Source organism: Pteropus medius, unplaced genomic scaffold (genome assembly GCF_902729225.1).
Source record: "Pteropus medius unplaced genomic scaffold, Ma_sr-lr_union100, whole genome shotgun sequence".
NCBI lineage: Eukaryota > Metazoa > Chordata > Mammalia > Chiroptera > Pteropodidae > Pteropus > Pteropus medius.
The window spans coordinates 37,013,329-37,031,137 of record NW_024344378.1 but is presented as its reverse complement, the minus strand read 5'-3'; the positions used below and the strand labels follow the sequence as shown (position 1 = coordinate 37,031,137).

At 36.5% G+C, this 17,809-nt stretch overlaps 1 protein-coding gene and 1 non-coding gene across 23 annotated transcripts in view; both read left to right on the top strand.

The window, feature by feature from the left end:
- The window catches only part of ANK3 (ankyrin 3), a 563,084-nt gene that overhangs the window by 287,226 nt on the left and 258,049 nt on the right, over window positions 1–17,809 (top strand). The gene's annotated exons all lie outside the window — the stretch shown is intronic.
- Window positions 4,336–4,454, top strand: LOC120610024 (5S ribosomal RNA). The gene has a single exon (XR_005654865.1). It is a non-coding gene; the product is annotated as a 5S ribosomal RNA (ribosomal RNA).

Sequence of the window (17,809 nt, the reverse complement as noted above, 5' to 3'; positions counted from 1 at the left end):
AACGTAAGGTATTCTACATGGAATTATAATTATAGTCTTTTGTATATGAAGACCTCTAGATGAAAAAAGTCCCAAGTCTTGATTTGAATCTTGGCATGGCCCGTAAGTTTGTGACTTTAGCTGCTTTTTTCTTGTCCTTTTTATACTGAGGACCCTGACGCGGTGGTATGGAGAGTCCTTCCCAGCTCCAGCAGTTCCCTCACGTTCCTACAGGACTAGAAATTCCTTGGAGCAGGAACACTCTGGGTTCCTGGTGTGTCTGGCATTGTCTTGCTAAATAGATACATGAGCTAAAATTGGGATAGCCCTGCTCCTCTCCTCAGGGACATATTTAAATTGATGAAATATGGTTGTGGGGTGGGGACAAATGTAGAGTCTTCTATACCACCTGTCCCTCAAACTCTCTTACCTTTGGTTTCTTTGAGGATCTTGCTTTCCATTTGTGCTTATGACATCATTCTTTGTGCTCTAGGAGTCCATTTCCCAATTATTAATTTCCAGTGTCATCAGTGGGCATTATTTCTTCTTAAATTTTCTGTCATCTCTTGATCGTTTAAGCACAATGGACCCTTCCACATTCCATGCCATAGCACTTTAGGAAAGTACATAAAATTTAGCTTTTGGCAGCAACTCCAGCTTTCATAATATTGGGTCTCATTTAGGACCTAATTGCTTTGCTTTGTGTCTCTGTGGCTCTTTAATTCCCTGTGTTTCACTCATTTTTTGTTTTGATTCTTCTCAAATTGCCTTCTTGTTTTGATTATTCCCAACTTTAACTTGCCAAACCTATATTCTCCTTCGACTTTTCCTACCTGAGCCAAGGGAAGGACACCTCCTCCTCCCAACAGTCTCACCACTGGAGAGGCCCCCTAGCACAGTTACCACCTTCTGCCAGGCAAAGTGGGGATTGCACACAAATAGACATAAAGAGCTTTACTACTTCCCAATTTAATTCTAGTTTAGTTTCTCATGTCCTTATCAGAGGGAATCCGCTCTTGTTTTATTAGGAAATGTTTTGATGGGAGCCACTACAAAGCTACATAAACTAAAGTGTTATATGTGCAAGAGAATCGCATTTTACTCAAATTTACATGATCGAGTCAAAAAAACATGATTTCAAATTATTTTACAATGAATACGGGTGGAAAAAATCCATTTATCCTGCCTCTGTGTTCATACCAACCACTCAAATCTTATTTAATGTATTAATAATGACTTTTCTGGACTACATATTAAAATAAATGGTTCAATCACTTCATTAGAGTAAATCGTTTCATTTCATTTAAAAGAAAAGAAAAGCTACTGTAGAAATCTGTATTTGAACCTATAGGACTTATATAAAAGACAAATACATCAGTTTTGAAGGGCAGAGTGGTGTGGAAAATTCCCAAAGAATGCCGAGAGTCATGGAAGCTTAGAGGTGGACGGAACCTTCAGGGTCACACTGAGCTGGGTCCTCTGCAGCACCTGCTTCTCTTTGACAAGAGCTCTATGAATTGCTAGTCAGTCTCTACTTGCGAATTTCCTGTGCCTGGAAATGTCCTACCTCTAAACATAGCCCACCCCTTTTCTGGACAGTTCTAATTGTTAGAATATACTCTCTTATTTTGAGACTAAATCTAGCACCCTGTTATGTCCACCCATATGCCAGCTATTTATATAGATGAAAACAGTGCTGTGTTGGTGCTGCATCTTCATTCCAATCTAAATGCTCTCTGTTTCTTTAACCAGTTCTCATAAAACATAATAGCATAGGCCTCTTAATTTTTCCCTGGCCATCAGGTGGTACCCTGAATTGACAGTATTTTGAGTGTGGATTGTCTGGCTCCTAATATATTGATACAGCATAACCTCAACTGTTGCCACTGTGGGTAACAGGAGCCAAGGTCACAGTCATTTTAGGGAGAAGACAATGAGAGCCCTGTTCAGTCCCTTTTCATGGGAACTTTGTTTTGCACATAGATTTTTATCCTTTCTTTTTAACTTTTAGTTTTGTCTCTTGGTTGGCATTGAAATATATACATTTTATTAATTGATGAATACATCGAAACATTTATAAATAGCAGCTAAGTATCACTTTATAAAGATGAAAAAGTTTTGTCCTCGCTAATACTTTATCTTCTGTATTTTCCATCCCAATATCTCCCATTCCTTTATCCCTCATACTTAGACATTATTTTCTTAGTAATTATTAAGTACCAATTATGTACCCTGCATTCTTCCTTGTCTCTTTTTCTACATGGTTTCTGCTCTTCCATTTTTGTTTTTGCTTTCATTTTTATCTTTATCATAAAAGTGTTCTCTAAAATTCACTAGAAAAGATGGAACTACTTCAATATCAGTGAGAAACCAGAGAGTGACAAATTATGTAATATGCTAAACTTTATCAAAGGTTGATTTTTTAATTTATTTCAGATTAACCAATAGGTAAACAGTGGTTTTCTTAGAGATGAACTTTTATGGACTAAATCTTTAGACACTAAAGCATGTGGAATTATTTTATTTATTTAGTTAGTTAATTTTCAGTTGCACTTAACATTTAATAATGTTTTATATTAGTTTCAGGCATACAGCATAGTGGTTACACATGTATAAATGTGGAATTCTTTTGAGAGAAAAATTAACCAGAAAAAGGGACATAAAAGGAACAAACTTCTGAAATGTTTGTTGTAGTGCAGTGAATAGGAAACCCACATTATTTTGATTCAACAGTGTTTCAGTTCAACGAATATTTACATGCCTTGTGGATAAAAAGAGAAATAAGACATGCTTTTAGTCTTTTGAGAACTGGTAGTTTAGTAAGAAAGATAGACAAGTTTAAAAGCATTAAAATAGTTTTATACAGTAAGTCCTCACTTACCGTCATTGATATAATCCTGGATACAGAGACTTTAAGCAAAACTATGTATAATCAGTTTTACCGCAGGTTAATTTATATATACAAGAGTTAAGTTCCTACAGCATATTTTTGGTCACAGAACAAATCACCAAAATACTAAATAAAGCCTCAAAACACTTCTAATAGTAAGCATTGAAATAAGTATGAGCTCTACATATATTTAAGAAAGATGAATAAAAAAAGATTTCTCTTTTTCAACCTGAACTTTTTCCAGTTCAGGATCTTGAGTGGCTGGAGCCTGTTCTGGCAGCTCAGGGCACAAAGCAGGACCACCCTGGACAGGACGCCTTTCCATCACAGGCCCACCCATACCCACCCACACTCACTAAGACTGGGTCAGCGTGGACACGCCAGTTCTCCTCACATCACAGCTTTGAGATGTGGGAAGAAATCAGGGTACCCAGAGAAAGCCCACGCAGACGTGGAAAGGACGGGCAAACTCTACACAGACAGTGGCACCTACCAGAATTGAGTTTTTTCCCCTCAATGATATTAAATGAAACAACGTTATTTGAGGGCCTCCTGTAGTTGATATAGAAAATATAAAGTGAAATGGAGGCCATATGAAGGGCACATCTCCCAGAGCAGAGGATAGAGTGACATGGACACTGAAGCTGGCCCCGAAGACCGAGAATGTAAGCAGATGGTATAGAGAACACAGAAAAACTTTCAGAAGTGGGATCCATTGAACATGATGGCGTAATGTGGGGTAGAGGAGAAAGGAAGGAGATGAGAAGCATATATCAGAAATGGCAGATATAAATATCTGAGAGGCTAGTTATACCTTGTATTTCAAAAGAAATGCAGAGGGATTGGTTGACATTTGTATAAAATATGCCCCCTCCCTTCCTCTTGCTTTCCCTTACTCCTGTCAACTGTTAATAATATTTTTGCAAAGTAAAAAATGTTACTTTCTGTTGACTTTTAACTTGGGTTTTTAGTACTAGCTCAAAAATGCCAAATCTCTGTCTGTACTTAGAACACCCGAAAGAACAGAAATCCACTGAGTTGAAAAATTAGAAACCTGGAGAATCATTACTGAATTATTCTGAGAAGTGTTGGAGCCATTGCTTTTTGTCTAAGCTGTCATTCATTGGGCATGATGAATTTAGAAGTGCTAGTTAAAAGGCATCTCAGATTTAGATTATGACGATCTTCATGATAAGAACTGTGATGGCATGTTCATGCTCTCCCACATACTGTAAGTATTATATTCACAATGAACCCCCTAAACAGTGGCATGCTTTAATATATTTTTCCATTTTGTGAACATTATATTTATAGTGATTTTTTAAAAAGAGATAAATAGAAGAAAATCATCCACAGTAAACTGCATGATCATTTAATACAATCCATTTCTTTCATATAACATCTTTAAAAGTATAATTTTCAAAGTTTAGAGAAATTTAAAAGGAAGTATCTTGAAAAATAATTTAGTCTACGGCCATGCCACCCTGAACAAGCCCGATCTCGTCTGATCTCGGAAGCTAAGCGGGGTCGGGCCTGGTTAGTACTTGGATAGGAGACCACCTAGGAAGACCGGGTGCTGTAGGCGTAAAAAATAAAAAAATAAGGGATTGTAAGCTGACAAGGTCCTTGCGATCTGTGAAGTCAAACAAGGGTTGCCTCGCCTAAAATAATAATAATTATAATAATAATTTAATATTTTTTTCTTTACAAATATGTTCTTTTAGAGCATAATTACATGAGATATAAGAATGCTCTGAACATTTGTCAAAAACTGTAACAGCATGCACTAGATATAACTTTTCTGAAATGTACTTATATTGAAAGAATAGTTAAAGTTTGAAGCTGCATTTTAAAGACTTGTGCAAAAATATTAATACACACAACAGACCTTTTGTGAAACATGTCTGGGGAAGCATACTTTTGATGACAAATGTTGCTTTACTAGTAAAGCCTGAATTACTAGTAAGGAATACCATTACCCCAAAATTCATGAGATTAATTTTTTTATTAATTCTTCTTGTATGTTCGTGTTCATGTGTGTTTGTATATCTGTGTTTTTAATTGTATTAGCCTGACAACTATTTATCTGTATTAGGTTCAGCAGAACTAATAAACAGAGTTTAGTCTAATAAGAGTTTAGTTGAGAGTCAAAGTAGACAAAATGAGAGAAAACAGTCTATAGTTTGTTGATTTTAGAAGATAAAACAGGTGTCTACTGCTTGTCGCAGTAGTTATATTAAACAGAAAATTCCCTGGGTAGATGTAAAATACATTATGGCACTTGGCAATATAAAGGAGTCCTTTTATATTAAAATAACTGTGTCTTGATGTATCTGTCTTTGAGGTCTGCTATCCAATTATCATAAAATGAGACACGCACATATTCTATGGAGAGTGGCCTTCCTAGACTCAGTCTTTTGTGCTATGGACCACAGCTGGGACATTTACTTCAGATATATCTGAGAAGTCCCAGAGTCCCTCAAGTCATCATGGGGAGAGTGGCAGGAATGCCTAGCCCAGAATTTGAGCTTGAACTTGCAAGTTAATGTAGAGCTTTTAATTGCATTCTCAGTGATATTTACTTTCATCTCATAACACTAAGCTTTTTACGGCAATGTCTTCGTAAAGTGTGGCACTGAAGCAGAGACGAGTGGCACCAGGAATACCTCAGCTTTCATGCAAATGTCCAACGTTTTTTGTTTATTTACCTTACAATTATATGCCCAGAAAATTCTGAAAGGAATTCTAGGCTTAGAATCTTATTATTTTTTAATGTTTCCAGGGAGATTTTTCTAAATGAGTTATAATTTACTTGAGTCAAATGCAACGTTCCTAAGTATATATGGAATAAGTTTTAACAAAGGCATAGTCGTTTAATTCATTCCCCCAATAAGATATATTACATTTCATTGTCCCTGAAAGTTCCTTTGTGTCACTTCCAGGTTAGTGTCCCTCCTCCACTGGAAGCAGCAGTGTTAGGAATTCCGGCACCATTGTTGAACCTTAATGTTAGTTCTTAGAGTCTTCTGTGTCAAAGAAAGATAATTAAAACTAGGGTTTCCTTTTAAGATATTATCCTCCTTAGGGAACCATTCTGAGGTACACGCATAGACTAAGAATTGGGACCCAAAACTTGGCCATGTAGACTTTCAGCATATTGCTTCTAAAACATATCGGCGCATCCTAAGTGTCATGTTGTTAGTGAGAGAGGAGCAAGTCCATTTCCAGCCTGTCACAAAAATGTCAGGTAATTTTATTCCTTGTTGTATTTTAATTTGGCTCTATTTTCATTTCTACTTCTGTAAAAAATTGCCAGCAATGTTTTGTGATCATAGTTTAACTTCGTGTGGTATGTATACCCTTTGTGTAGGATGGAATAAATGATGAACTAATGGAAATTTAGTAAGAATGATCAATAAATGTCATGGATGAAGCTGAAAGTCTTAATAGACACCCTTGAACGTAGAGAAGCAGTGTTTGGTTTGGGATCCTATCTGCCTCTGTGGGGTGACAGGAGAGCAAGTAAAACATTCTGTGTCAGTTTATTCTCCACGATTGTATACCATTGTCTCAAAGGTGAGGTTCTATCATTTGGTTCTCATAGTAACCAGACAAAGAGTACTTTTGTTCCTTCCCTTGGAGTGAGTGAGTGTGTGTGTGTGTGGTGTGTGCATGTGTGTGTGTGTTAAGAATTCCATATTGCCCCTAGAGATTTTCTTTTCCCTCCTTTTTGTGAATGTGCTCTTCTTGATAAAAAAAAAAATTTCAGAAGCAGGGTTGGAATAAACTGAATAATGCAAAGAGATAAAAGATTCCGGGATACGTGGCTACTTTTATTTCAATACTGCAACACATGAAGTATAGAATGAAGTTACGCTGCTGTAATTTATTCTCTTTATTAAAATAGGCAAGCATTAGACAAACCATAAAATTTCCATCTGTATTCACAGCAGGCTCCCACCATTTGAAATACAGATTTTATCCCCATCTCCCTAAAACATCCAGGATTGAAATGTTTTAACATTGTAGAGCAACAGAATTATCATATTTAATTTCTAAAAGCAATGGATCTCCCCATCTGTTCTTTGGATTGCTGCATCCATTAAAAAAGGGAAAGCTTGCCTTCTGTACTTAATGTCACTGAGGACACGGGTGTTGGGTCGGAAAGAATCTGCAGTGCAGCAGAGGGAAATGAATGGTAATTCTGCTGTAGTTCTGTTTTCATCACCCCACCAGCCTAATCACCTTGAGAAGAAAAAAAAAAAGCATTTTTACACAGTGTGCTGGTGATCAGCCCAGAAGTGAGGCACCCATTGCCCATTGTTGTTTTAGCACATTGCCTGAAGAACAAAGGCTTTTAATAATGGGAAATTGCCATTCCAAGACATGAGAGACTGAAAACCTCCTTCTTGGACTAGAGGAAGATTTCGGGGTTTTTTTATTTTTCTTTCCCTAATTTCAAAGCCAAACACTTGCTTAACATTTTAGGCATAGAAAGAAAGCATAGAGTCCTAAAAAGACTGTTAAAAAGGTAATTGTAAATTCTCATCTTTTTAGCAAACTGTTCCCCCACTGGGAGAATATTCTGTTTCAATTTTTTATAAAGGCAGTCTAATGAAAAATTTAAACAAAATCCTTTTAGAGCAAATTTCTGTCAGATGTCACGCCAGTCTCCCCTTTGGTAGGGACAGTTACGTAAGGCAGTCTGTGCTATCTATTTAAATAATAGACTTCTATCATGAATCCAAGGCTCTAATACTTGCTTGCCTCTCCCTGAAGACTTCATGTTTGTAGTATTTCTGCCTCATTTAAGTGTAATACAAAATTTTAATAATGTTACTCTGCTGAGCAACATTAGTAGGGGTAGAGTAGGGGTATAATTATGTAAATTTAGTAAGAATAAAAATGTTACGAGAGCAGGTCTGTCCCCTGGATGAAAGGATAGTGTACTACATACAGTGCTTTGAGAGGGACATCTGTGGACACTGAAAAGGAAAACTGAAGAAAATAAAAATTTTGAGGTCTCAAAAGATGTGTATTGATTTGTTATTTACAAAGGACTTTCATAGACGTTATCACATTTGATCCTTGTAACTCTGTAAAAAGGATATTCTCATTTTCAAGAAGTTAAACTACTTGTTCAAGTTCACCCAGATACCTGAGTACTCTGAACCCTGAGTGATACCCTCCCTCTCTCCTGCCATTCTCCCCTCCAACATATTAGCATAGAATGTCTTCATGTGAACATGGGCATTTTGGAGACAGGCAAACTGGCATATTGAGGGTTCCGGTATTTCTCTCGACTCGCAACGGTCCCCAACCTTTATGACACCAGGGACTAGTGTTTCTATGAGAATCTAATGCCTGACGATCTGAGCTGGAGCTGAGAGCTTGATACTAGTGCTAGGGAGTGGCTGCAAGTACAGGTAAAGCTTCGCTCGCTTGCCCACCGCTCACTTCCTGCTGTGTGACCCGGTTCCTAAAAGGCCACGGACCAGTACCAGTCCAGAGCCCAGGGGTTGAGGACCCCTGCTCTAGAGAATAGTTTCTCATGAGACAAAGTGGTGTTTGGGCCCAAATTTAAAATATTATAGTGTGCGTGTGTGTGGGTATGTGTGCACGCACGTGTCTGTCCTATATGAGACTAAAACTGGAGAATAAAGGAAATTATCTTGATTTGATGATAAAGCATACTCTTAAGTTGCTTTCCATACCAGTTGAACCAGTTTATACTTGTGCGACATGTTGACCTCATTACACTCGCTACAGCATTGACTTAACTTTTTCATTGCTTTGCCAATTTTATAGATGAATATGTTCATGTTATTGTTTTAATTTGCAATATTTTATTACTAGTGCAGATGAGCACTTTTTTATGTTTGCTAGCCATGTGCATTCTTTATTTATGGATTGCCTACTCACATAACTCACACATCTTGCAGTTGTCCTTTTTGTTAATTTTTAATAATTCCTGTTTTCAGTTCAGAAGTAACTAGGAAAGCCAATTCTCATGGTTCTAATATCACTGTAACATGCCATAAACATGTAAAGATTGAGTTGGTAACAAGATAAAATACTGAAGCTAAGATCTAATTTTAAATAGCCTATTCTTTATTCAATGAACTAGAATTACGGAAACACACAAGCTACCAATTTTTAACATTTCCAATAGGATAAGCAAGATCGTGTTAGGACCACAGCATAACCTGCTATAGACAGCGGTTCTCAGAATTTAAGCCATGTGAATCTATTTTGTTGTTTCCATACCAAGAGGAGATATCTTAAGTATGCACTCAGAGTGCAGTTACAGTAGCTATTCATTTTTTCTCTGGCACCAAGCAACTGAAAAATCTAAAAAGTACCGTCTATTCTGCCAGAGTAACAATTTCAGGCATATAACCATAGTGAAAGCAGTGAGGAAAGATCAGAGGCCTGGAGGAGATGCTAAGCATTTTTCCTCTCCCTGCAGGGTCATTAGCACTAAGGTAAAAAGGGAGAGAAAACAGTTGGATTTTGATAAAGAATTCCTAAGTCCGGTGATTTAATACTTTGGTCCTACAAAATAGATGTTTTGCCCTTGGCAGGAGAGGGACAACTGAGGTCTGGTGAAACCTATAAAGATTAAATATGGGCAAGATTGTTCCAGCAACTACATGCAGGGTAATTATTAGTTTTATTGTCAATTATTATTATCACCATCACTACCACTGATACAATCATACTGTATCACGGTGGTTAGGAATCAGCTCTGCAGTCGGATTTCTACATTCCCCGTGTGTTCCTCTCTCCTCCATTGCTTACTGTGTGGCTTTGGGTTCATTAATTAACCTCACAAATCTCATCTATAAAACAGACAGCAATAATCCATCTCAAGGTGATTCTTAGGAAAATTTCCTGAAACGGTCAACATAAAGTGTTTTGGAAGTGCTAAATAAATCTCTGATGTTTTCTTATTGTCCCATTAAAAAACATACTTCAGATTAAATCTTATTGGTTGTTGCTTGGATAAGAAGGTATTCTTAAACTTTAGGCAACCAAGAGAGAAATGCTCCTAACAAGTGGTCAATGCCTGTAACCTAATTCAAGATAATATAATTCAATCTTTCCTTCTAAAGGCGAATATCCCTTAGTTGATTTAGAGATTTATTCTATAACGAACATAATTGTTCAGTGAAAATGGTAATAGATATTATCTGTCAGATTTTGATTAATAGACTCTAGAATGGAATTTGAGAGTGACCTGCAGAATGTGTGGGCCCATAACTTACTTCATAAGAATGTTTCATCTGTTGTTGTTTTGTTTTTTATTTCTTGAATAGCATTTGACAACTTTATGTGTATTTTATATTGAGTAATATCTCTGTGACTTGAAAAAGCTAAATTCATTATTTAAAAAATTGTTCATGTAGGAAGTTTTTAATTTTTTTCAACAAGTATTTGTCAGACACTGTACAAGATACTAGGAAATAGTTGTAAATAACAGTCAATATCTTATCCTCTTAGATTTTAAAGTCTATGATTTTCATTCCTGGAAATTTATTGCACATCTTCTATTTCACACTCCAATGTGTGGTGATTTTTGGTTATTTGCTCCAGAGAAATAGATTGACAAAATAGCACCTGTTAGGATATTGTCCCTCACCCTTGGGAATATAGAAAATGTCTCTATAATTGTTTCACTGTTTTTGTTGCTATTATTTTCTTCAAAACACAATGTTCCTCCCCATTTATGATTTTATAAATTGTCCATATTAAAATGATACCTTATTTTCTCATTACATTGGGAAATAGTTATTAGGCCATTTATTAGATTTGTTATGACAACTGTCTGCATATTCATTATCTCATTTTTCTAACAAACTGTATACATTCGTATCATTAGTTCTTCTCCTTAGACATCACTTTACATCATTTGTAGGTCACTTGAGCATCTTTGGATAATCTTACCTTTAAACTGTTCAGTTGGCCCAGATACATGATAGTCTGGATGCTGCCTTCTTTTCTCTTAAGATTTAAAAGAAGTCTATCTTCCTTTTAATTCTAGTGGGATGATAGCACTTTGGCTGCTGGCTTTTTTAAAAAAATTAATTTCTTTATTTTTATTGTGACATTGGTTAACAAAATCCAGTAAGTTTCAAGTGTGCAGTTCAACAGTAAGTCATATTTATATTGCATTGTGTTTTAAAATTTTTAAATGGCCTTTTCATATGACTTTTTAATGTTTCTACAAGATGAAGACAGCATATAGAAATGGCATTATATTCATGCATTCCCTTTGCTTGGTAGTACTGCCTTTTCGCTCTCATTTTTGATGCCTACATTATATTTACTCTTTGGTTCTATGATTCTTGTTAGGATTTGTTTTGTTTTGGGTACTTTTGAAGTTGGTGCATCTTCAGGAAACCATAGTTCTCAAATTCATTATCAGACAGTGTTGACGTTTTTTTAAATAAAACATACACTCATATGCTGTTTTAGGCCTTGACACTTGGGAGAAAAGTTCCCCTGTATTCTTAACTATGCCTCCTGAACTTGAAAGGGCCATATATTGAGACCATAAGAGAGTTAAGTTGCACAATCTGAAGCCTGCAGCAATCATCCTTCTTTTTGCCCTGTCTTGGCTCCTCATTCGCTACTAATTTTCTTGCCTCTATCCAGAGACCATTTTGGTTGGAGGAGCAATGTATTGGTTAGGCATGCCTTCAGCTATAGATAGCAGTATATCTGGCTAACAGTGGTATAAACAAAGAAAAGGTTTTTTTGCTTTTTTTTCTCACAAAACGAGAAGTCTAAAGGTAGACAGCTGCTGCTGCTAGTTCAGAAATGTAGTGATGTTCATCTTCACACTTTGGTTACCTAATTTCACACCTCAGGTGTGCATTCAAGACAAAAGCAAGTGAAGTTCAGGACTAACTACTTCAGTGCCTTTATCAGAAAAAGAAAATGCCTTCCCGGAAGCCCCTACCTGACTTCTGTTTCAGTAGCCAGAATTGCATCTTCCAGCTGCTTCAGTTGCAAGGGAGGCTGGAAAAAAAAAGAGTAGTTAAACTTCCTGCTGTGGAGGTAGCAAAAGAGGGGAAGGAAGAGAATATTTAATGGGCAACCAGAGAAGAAGTCTCCCTCTGTCCAGGTAATCCAACCCATTCACCCTTCCAAAGGCCTGCTCTACTGTCCCTTGTGTGAAGAGTTTCCTGAATTCCTTGAGGCAGAGTATTTCCCTGTGAACTCACCTGGTCTTGTAGTCATTGGCTAGACTGAGCATACTCTCTGAGCAAGAGCCACCTGACCACACCTGGTACCTGAGCAATGGTGCTCTGTGAAGTTTGCTGAAAGAACAAATGAACGAGTGGGGTATATGTATCCCCTGGACGTTGCCTGGAGCCAGCTGCTAGAAGCGAATAGAAAGTGCTGAGTGAGGAAATCTCCCTTCCACCTGACATCCTATCCTTGTCCGTGGGCATTCCCCTGATGAAATGTGAAACCACAACCCTGACCACTTGTATTCATTAAGGTACTGTGGGAGCTTTGGGCCAAAGCCCTGCAGGCTCATGTGTGATAGAAATATTCTAGTTTGGGACAGTAGGCCATCTGCCTTCCTAGAATTGTTTTATACCATTTAAATAGTTATTTGGTCTCTTCACGATATAAATCTTAGCTCAGCTTACCAATCAGTACAGACTTCTGAATGAGAAAATGTACAAAATATCTATTCACAGGAAACATTCTTGGTTGTGCTTCAATAGGCATATAATTTAAAATATAGTTTATACTTCCTGGAATTTTATCCTAGGAAGATAATTAAACAAGTGTGCAAAGATATATGTGCAAAGTTTGGAGATTTTTCATAGCAGTATTTTATAAGAAAATTTGGAAAAATTTTAACTCATCACCAGGTTTTGGTCTAAATAGAAGCATTAAAAATGATCACGTAGGATATCTTAATAGCACAGAAGTGTTGCTGAATTTACCAATTAAGCTACGTGGTTGCGAGGGATAATCCCATCTCAGTTTACAGATCTGCAGTTATGCATATATGGATGGATGTCTTTTCACCAACATGGTAGACCATGGTTACCTCTAGGTAGTGATTTTTTAACTTTCTTTAAAGTTTTTGGCATTGTTTAGTTTTTAAACAGTGTATAAATATTTGTTTAGCAATAAAAAAAAACACAGTTTTCACGAAAATATGCCTTCGATTAATGGAAAAATAGTATGAAGTACCATACATGAAACCTCTGCTGACTAGAACCAAACTAACAATAAATCTGAATTGACCTTTTTCTCTTTATGTTCAGAAGAGTGGGGACATCAGGACAAAATGAAATGAACTATAACCAGGAATATATTGTAAATAATTTTCAGAATATGTCTTGGAATATATCTCCTCTATTTTCTCCTGTACTTTATTCTACTACAATGAATAATATCTTACTGAATAAAGTGGCTAAACTGTAGGAAACACACACGGACTAATGCATTTATGAAATATATTCAGCATCAGAGGCTAAACAAAACATTTTCTGAAAAGTCTTGAGTTAAACCAAAAATTAAATTTGCAGTTCCATTCCCCAGACATTCCAATTAATAAGGCAATCAGGATAAAAACTTGAAGTGATTTAAAAATTCCTCTGTGAAACTCTAATATATCAAGTTACTATTAGTAAAGACCACAGGTATACATGAAAACTACTAAGAGAAGTTCACTTACAGAATTCTATCATTGTACTTTTTTTTCTAAGTAGCGTAATTGTTAGTAGCAAAATTCTGATTGACTCAAGTGGGCAGTGTATAAGAAAAGATAAGGGCACACATCAGTCCTATAGAATACTGAATTATTTCCTTTGGTAGTTGATAAAGAAAATACCCCAGAAAAGAAAAAAGATTTCAAAAACAGGATTTATCTAATGTCTTGACTCTAGAATATATGCAGTACCACTCATTTCCATGTTGATATAAGCCTGTACATGAATGTAGAGTTTTCAGGGTAAAGGTTAAAGGTTTAAATTGTGTTACTTAACTATGTATGTATGTATGTATGTGTGTGTGTATATATATATATAAAAACTTTTGTTTTTAATTAATAGTTTAAGCAGGTGAAGTGTTTTTCATTTTCATTAATCTTTCTTAGAAGCCTTCTCTGTAAAGGTCAACTTCTTTTTTCTTTTATGGATAGATTACACAGACACACATATACAAACGCATACACAGAGTCATGCATGCACACACAGTGCCAGATGCATTGAGATTTGAATCTGTGGTTAAAAAATTCTGTAACTATCAGAACTGTTTCTTAGATTCTGAAAAAAAAAAAAGAAACTAGATATTTTGGACTCTTTTAAGTCAGTTAATTTAATCTCTTTGTTATAGTTCAGAAGTGTGGAGAGAATTACTGATACCAAGTAGAAGTTTTAGAAATGAATAGTAGAGTTGTGCTTAACTTTCTAAATCTGGTCAAATTAGATTTCTTGGCACTATGGTCAGAAATTTTAAAATTTCAAGTAGTATGGCTGAACTCTTTTGATTCAAACTGGCATGTGATTTAAATCAGCTTTTGTCTTTAAAGAAATTTTTTAAAAAGACCAGTTGATAAGGATTTAGATCGAATTAGTCTAAGAAAAGCATAAATCTCATTAACAAAATAAATTTGGGAGTTAAGAATACCTGACAAATGTTTTAAAGAACCTCAAACTGACCAATATGACAGGGTGCTTTATAAAATGTGGTAGTTCATTTAGCTATTATTTTAAGAGATGCCATTAGCTGCTCTTTACCACATTAAGACTTGTTATGTATTCGCAGACAGAAACTGTTTGAAGGTAACTACACCAACCAACACTGTCAGTCAAGGTTGTACATATGTTCCAGCTAGAAGAGAGTGCCACTAAGGCCATTGATATCACTGGGCCTCAGCTACAATGTGAAAGTAAGGACAGCAGGTATTTATAAAAGAGTATGCAGTCAGAACACTTTACTAACCAATGTTAATTCTTGTTACCATTCGTGTAGACATGGCAAGTAGTCAGATATCAGATATTCCCTGAGCACTTCCATGTGCCAGATACCCTTTCAGGTACCAGGGATACAGTAATGAATGAGACAGCCTGAGACCCTGTAAGAATAGAGCTCGTATCTAGTGGAGGAAGTCGATAGACAGACATGCACACGAATAGACCAATAAGACAATATCAGGTCCAAATAAATGCTGTAAATAAGGTAAATTTGGTAAGGTGGGTAGGTAATGACGAGGGGAGCTGTTCTATTTAGAGTAGTCAGGCCTCTCGGAGGAGATGACATTTGAGTTGGGATCCGAATTATTAAAAGGAGAAAGCCTTTTCCAAGAAGAGCTTATCAAACAGAAGGAACAGCAAGTGCAAAGGTCTTGGGGATGAGTCTAAGTTGGAGTGTCCTGAATGTGGAATTCTGTCTTTAGAGAACACAAAACCATAAATACCTAAAAATTAATATAAATGGTAAGGTATTTTTATTTAAAAATCCATAAGCATAAAATAAGCTTGTATTACACTAAAAGTTTCTACTTTTTATACAACATTTTTTGGAAGGAGGCTCCTTTAAAATAGGATAAAGGCAAAGAATTAACATTTAACACCCAACTTGCACCACAGTTCTTTCTCTTAATCACTATCTAGGCAAGAGCCAAGAAGAACTGGGGCAAGGAGCTATTTTTATGTCGTATGCTCTTTATTTCTGGGATTTGCGGGAGAGATGATGGCAAAGAATTTCCTGACTGCTGTTCTTAACTCCAGTTTATTTGAAAAGCATATTAAAATATAACATTGGTTCTAGTTATTTTTCATTAAAGATTTACCAAACAATGTCAAATTCAGTTTCCTATTGAATTTGAAGACAGTGTCTAACTTTTGGTGGTCATGAAAGCAATTTACTAGTAAGAACAGTGTTTTAAGCAAGTGAAAAGATGTATTCCATCTCTTGTCTTTAAAGACACCTGTACTTGTTGGAGAACCATTTAGTCATCTAGCTTGAAGCACTCTCACTTAAAGGTTTCTCAAACTGTCTCTTAACATTTCTTCTAACCAAATATGTCATCTGTCTTGGGGGAGGGGAAGGATGGCTTAAATCCTAATGCTTTATTTTCACAATCATTGAACAATTCACAATTCACAAAATATTCATCGGTCAAGTCTAACTGATTGTGACAGGTGGGATGGAACTGAAAACTGAGCTATTTGTTAGATTCTGATAGATGGTATACAATACTCTGTAGGAGACAACAAAGTCTCCATGACATCATGGACTGCACGTGGGCACGGAGATGCATAAGCCAAGCACAGCCACTTCGTGCCTGGTCACAGGCTGAGCTCATGATGACCATAATGCATATGGCTCTCCTGGCCCTGCCTGCTGACATCTACTGGGGAAAAATCCAAAGAGGCCATGAGTGCAAAGGTTCATAGGGCGAAACAGTAGGTTTCTGAAGCATTGTTTTTCTTAGAATTGGTCTTCATCCTAAAAGTCACCCTTGTGGTCTTTATGTTCTTTCAGTGGTCGTTGAATGTTTTTCATCTCCCTTTTTCTCCAGAACAAGCAGGGGCACATGCACAGAATAGGAGGGATGGCCCTGGGCTGCTCAGCTGGGGGCAGTGGGCCAAAGGTCTCAGTCACATATAGCATCTTCAAAAAAACAACTCTCTCACACAAGAGTAGTCTCAGTTTGAATTAATCAACAAAGTTAATGATAAAAGGAAGGGTGTATGGCAAAACAAACAAACAAATAAAAACAAAAAAACAAAACCCGTAGACGATAAATAGTATGAGAATCCAAACAGATATAATGGACAAGGGTAATCAAGGAAATTTTTACGAAGGAGCTTATATTGAAATAAAGAGATATTTCATTAGATGATGTTTCAATCCTGGCTCTTTACAGTGTATATTATAATGGTTATGGGGAACTCATATGGACTAAAGTAATTTAAGGCTCTAAGATTCACAGTTTCTATTTTTTACTCATTTATTCATATTCTCTTTTTCTCTCTCCATCCCTTTCTCCCTCTTTTCCTTCCTCCCTTTATCAAGAGTGTCCAGTTTGATTTACTTAAGCTAAATATGAGCCTAAGGCAACTGCCCTGTGCATGTGTACGTACAACAACGTGGTACTTACCATCTCTGAGTCTTAGAAATTTTAGTCAAATGGAAAAGTAAATGGTTCATAAATTTATATTTTCTGCTTGGTGATAATCTCACCCTACCATCTTTTGGAAAGAGAAGGAAGGAGGGGAGAAACAAGTATGGAAGAGCAGTCCCAAGTAGGATTGTTCTGTAAGAACAACCTCGGAAGAAGGTTCTCATCTTTTCCCCTTGGCCATAGATGCCATAGTTTCCTGGGATCTGGTGCCATACTTGCATAGCTGTTCCCTAACTTGAACTTCTCAGTCCTTCAGTTACTGTGAAATCAGACTACGTGCATTTGTCTAAATTTGGACTCTTCCTTTAGCCAGTTCACGAGCATCTATGTTTGTGTAGGTGTGCGAATGAAAGCCAAAAGCAAACCTTCAGTGAAGGAGAGTTTTTTATTCAGGCTCTGTTTTTTTTTTTCAATTTGCTACTTATTTTAATTCATTACTCCTTAATTCATAAACATGAAAAATAAATTACCACTTTGCACCTATACTTTAAGTTGAAAATGGTATTATTTTTTCATTTTAGAAGCATTTCTGGGTGCCTTTAATGCATTGGCATCGGAGCTTTTTGTTGTATAATCCTGTTAGGAAGCTTTTTTTTAAGTCCTAGAGATGAATTTTTTAATTCTGGATTGCTAAACTGTTCTGGGACCCTGCTGACCTGAGCAGCTGTCCTGTGCCCATTCCCCTCATAAGTTCCTTCTGATGCACCTTGATCTTCCCAAAGCCTGAATTGTAGTTATCTGCCTGTTTATGTTATCGTGCAATACAGTTTTTCCCT